This window comes from Castanea sativa, chromosome 5 (genome assembly GCF_040712315.1).
Source record: "Castanea sativa cultivar Marrone di Chiusa Pesio chromosome 5, ASM4071231v1".
NCBI lineage: Eukaryota > Viridiplantae > Streptophyta > Magnoliopsida > Fagales > Fagaceae > Castanea > Castanea sativa.
The window spans coordinates 51084389-51088536 of record NC_134017.1 but is presented as its reverse complement, the minus strand read 5'-3'; the positions used below and the strand labels follow the sequence as shown (position 1 = coordinate 51088536).

Below are 4148 nucleotides of genomic sequence, written 5' to 3'. Positions count from 1 at the left end.
GAAAGAATTCAAACTAAGCTCGAGAATTTCCAGAGCAGGATTAGAATATGATTGAGAATCCTTGTACAAATAAGGGACATCCTAAGTCTTGTTGTTCATGTAAACGTATCACAAATTTCTATTTGCTCAAAATAAGCCTTCGGCAAGCAAATAGTAATTGCTTATCTTAAAAAAGAGAAGCAAACAGTAGTTATTGTTTATAATCATGGAAAATGTAAAACAAGACCCTGTGACAATTCTTACTGCCACAAGCCCTATACAATTCCTTATTTATAAATAATATCTCAAAACACATATGATGAATCTTAGTCACCAAGAAATTATAATTAAGCAAAATACACTGACACTCGGGTTCTTACATTACGGACTCCATCAGTCCAAGTATATTCCCCAAAAGCACTCTTACCCTTGGGAGGTGGCCCAAGCGCGTCAGTTTGCACAGTGATTGTGAAGCTCTTCTTCTCGCCAACTTGATTAAAGGGCAACTGACTTGGAGAGGCCGCGACGTACAATCCATTAAATCGTACAGATTTACATAAGTACACATTCTTGCTAGGACCAACATTTGTGAGTGTCCTAGTAACTTTTACAGTGCCATTGAAATTGTGGATTGTTAGGGGTGGATAGTTGATGTCGTTTGCTGTTGGGTCAGCCTGTGGTGGCCAAAAACATGGTGTAAAAACAAAACATTTTGCCGAATAATGAAGCTTAAAAACAAACAAAACAAAGCGATTCGTTTAAGAAAAAAAAAAAAAAAAAACCTGTTGTTCTACGCATGAGGCTAAGAGTGGAAGCAGAAGGAGGATGAAGATTATGGGGATTCTCTTCATTGTTGCTAAAATGCTAATAATATGGGGGTAGTATATCTTAAAGCAAATTCATGTATAACTAGTATTTATATATGCTTAGATAATCTTATCTTTCTAAAGAACAACTCATTCTCTCTAAAAATTAATCAGTCCCACTTTTAGAGTTTCTAGTAGAGTAGGGACCTGGATATTTGCTGTCTGATGAATATTGTGGACTATGTATAATTAAGCTTCCATTTTATATGGAATCATGGAGTTCCCTTTTTTGGTAGGCTATAGATGGATTAGGATTAACAGTCTCTCTCTCTCCATAATTAGAAGATTAAGACTGTATGGAGTTCTTAACTCTACCACATAGGTTGTTAACATCCCCTACAAATCCTATCCATATAATTTTAGAGGCATCGGTTTAAATTTACCGGGTCATAAACATTTAAAATTAGATTGACCAATAAAAGTCGTGCATTACGGACATGATACTAGAAGAAGCTTGCTATAATTGGTGAGCCTAATAACAACTCTCTCAACAAAAAAAAAAAGTACATACCAATAATTGATTCTCCAAAATGCAAAAAAAAAAAAAAAATACATACCAATGATTCTTCTTGAGAGTTGGTAATTAATTTACATTATTAGTGGTTGAAAGACGTATATTGGAGCCACATAGCAATTCTTACCAATATTAACTATATTAATGATGTATTAAATATATATGAATGACTTGTATATGACTTTCTCATATTTTCCTTCAAAAAAAGGGACTTTCTCATATAAGTTGGCAGGCTTAGCTACTTAACATTTTTCTTAAAATGCTCGTCAACGTTAGTGATGCGTTTCTACTGTTCAATCATAATTCATTGCTTCTTCCTCAAAAAAAAAAAAAAAAAAAAAAATCAATCTTAATTCATTGCTTTTAAGTTTTAACCATTACCTTAACTAGTCACATACCCGCGCGTTGCGCGTAATAATTTTTTTAAGATGGTCTTATTAAATATTTTATTAATGCTATAATTTTATTTATTAACCATTGGTTTTTCATTAGTTTTTAAGTTAATAAAAACCTTTAATATACATTTTTTTACCTTTACACACACACAGTGAATCTTTACACATACCTTTAAGAAAACTCTATATATTCCAATTTTTTGGATGCATAAACTTATAGACTCCTACTCCATAATGATAGTGGCTAATTAATTTTTTATATATATATATATATATATATATATATATTTTTTTTTTTTTTAGTGATCTCATTTGTAACGCTTCTTACCATTATCATATATTTACTAATTGATGATTTGCATAACAAAGACGATAAATGAGAGGTAGCATTATTCATTAGATTTTCGAAAGTAATAGTGTATGAAAATTATATATATATTATAAATAAGGTTAAATGAAATGTCAAAAAATGGATTTTTAAATTTTCTAACTTTATTTCTTATGTAATTTCTACTACTATCAGAGAACATCTCTTTTTTAGTTATGATTAATATGGTTTCCATTGTGAGAGAAAACTATGCATAGAATGAAAAAGAGTGACAAATTTATAGTAAAAGGAAAGGGATATGAAGAGACAAATAACAGAAGATGAATAGCAATAATAAAGTAGAGGGTAGTGGGGAGATAAAAAGGTAGGAGAAGAAGAAGGGTTGAAGAAAGTGTAAATATTTAAAAAATAAGTGAATGTAAAAAAATTATAAGAAAATTGGAAATAAAAAAGAAATATAAATAGATGTTAAAACCGATAAAAATAAATATGTAAAGTCAATAATCTATTTATGTTTTTTTGTAAAAAAAAAAAAGGAATAAATAATAATTATGTGACGAATGACGTGGCAATGAGGTAACACAACAGGAGCTCAGCAGTAATAAATGTCACGCTTCAGCTTTTAGTAATATATAGATTGGCTGAAGTTATTTTCATTAATAGATAAATGTTTGAGTAAAATGTTTGTGTATGTACCTCTACCTAAAAACTCATGAAATTGACTATAATTTATTTGGGTAAGACTTAAGTACAGTACTTAGGTGTTGTTCCTTAGATTCCCTTTTTAAAATTCTATCATTAGATTTTTGCACATGAAATAGAAGTGTATTTTTTAGTTAAGTAGCCACATAGTTGAATCTTAAGAGGAGAATTTAAGAAACAACACCTAAGGTACTGTACCTAAGTTTTATCCCAATTTATTTATCATGTTATGAGATAATTTTAAAGTACCATTGAAATAATATCTCTAACTTTTTTTTTTGAAGATAATATCTCTCAACTTATTCTCTAATTTTATGGTTACTACAAATTTAGTGAAATATCACTATCGAAATTGTTATTCTATAAATTATAAATTATAATTTATTTATTAATATATGTTATCAGGAACAACACATTGTAGACACACAAAATGTGTACAATGTTTGTTTACATTCCTATAACGATCTAAATTAAGAATTTTCCATCTAAACAAATTCTATGCTCTTGTTTGTGGCCCTCCTTTGCTTCAGGATAGGTACATTTTAAACGGGATAGAGGGACTTTAATTGTAGTTGTCCTCATAAGTGAGACTAGATAATATTATATCATTGAACTATAAAAACTCTTGACAACTATCTTTAAGTTAATTGAAAATTTTATTTTTGAAATTATGGTTTGAAAAGTATCCATCTCTCTTAAAATAAATAAATTCACTTTTGAAATTTTCATGGGAATGATCTTTCATCTCCTAAAATAAATGAACAAATTTAGTTTTGAAACTTCCATTTAAAAAATCTCCAAATGCCTCTATAAACACAATTTTAAGTTTGGAAATCAAACAATTAAAATAGTTTTACAAATTTATTTTTGTATTGTTTAATTTGTAAGTACAATTCTCTGTAATTAAAATCTATTACAACAGATTAATATTCTGATTTGATCTCCTTGAAAAAGTTTTTGATTAAGAATTGTCTTAATTCGAACACAAATGGCGGTCCACTTTGATTGGAAGAGTTTTTGCAACAAAATTATGAAGAATATCTAGTTGTGTACTTGTTAGAGACTTATCAATCAAAGTCTATGAAGTTTCAAATCCTGCAGATTTAGATTTTTAAGAAATTTAGATCCCAGTTGATAGAATTAACAACTTTTAAAACCAAGATGTTAATTAGATGAGAAAACATTCTATCAGGCTGTGGCGTAAAACCAGTGTTTTACGCCAGCCAGTAGAATCCTGCCACGTAGACATTCTATTAAATCCCTCTCCAAACAGCTCCAACCTCACGCCCTTCATCTCAGACAAAACAGAAAACAGAAAAGCCCCTCAGACAAAAAGCTCCGAACCTCCACCACCGCCATCCTGA

At 29.7% G+C, this 4148-nt stretch overlaps 1 long non-coding RNA gene across 1 annotated transcript; it reads right to left on the bottom strand.

Annotated features, from left to right (window-relative positions):
- Nucleotides 1-305: 305 nt before the first annotated feature.
- On the bottom strand, nt 306-869 carry LOC142633899 (uncharacterized). Its single transcript, XR_012843985.1, has 2 exons — nt 762-869; nt 306-653 (listed from the first exon to the last, which is right to left on the bottom strand). It is a non-coding gene; the product is annotated as an uncharacterized LOC142633899 (long non-coding RNA).
- Nucleotides 870-4148: the final 3279 nt, after the last annotated feature.